This window comes from Penaeus monodon, chromosome 23 (genome assembly GCF_015228065.2).
Source record: "Penaeus monodon isolate SGIC_2016 chromosome 23, NSTDA_Pmon_1, whole genome shotgun sequence".
NCBI lineage: Eukaryota > Metazoa > Arthropoda > Malacostraca > Decapoda > Penaeidae > Penaeus > Penaeus monodon.
In genome coordinates, this window is record NC_051408.1 from 35,770,398 (window position 1) to 35,770,703 (window position 306).

General features: G+C 29.7%; 1 protein-coding gene across 1 annotated transcript in view; it reads left to right on the forward strand.

Annotated features, from left to right (window-relative positions):
- The window catches only part of LOC119588224 (adenylyl cyclase-associated protein 1-like), a 34,814-nt gene that overhangs the window by 845 nt on the left and 33,663 nt on the right, over positions 1-306 (forward strand). The gene's annotated exons all lie outside the window — the stretch shown is intronic.

Here is a 306-nt window from a genome sequence, read left to right on the forward strand (position 1 = left end):
AAACATATGAAGATATGGAAAAAGATCCTTAAAATTGTTACTCAATTTTTTCAGGCCACTTGAGTAAACCTTGTTTTGTAAAATAGTGAATTACTTAATATTGAATGCAAATTTTTGCATAACGTGGAAAATGGCAAAAGTAGCTAACTTACTACTTTATATATAAAATGAAGTGATTCTGTAACATTTTTCCACTCATAAAGACCTTTAGGAATGCCAAGTGTGACAATATGTCAAGTGTGAATACTAGATTGAGTAAAAAAGATGTTTCTTTTAAATATGGGACTTAGCCCATTGTTATGCCAG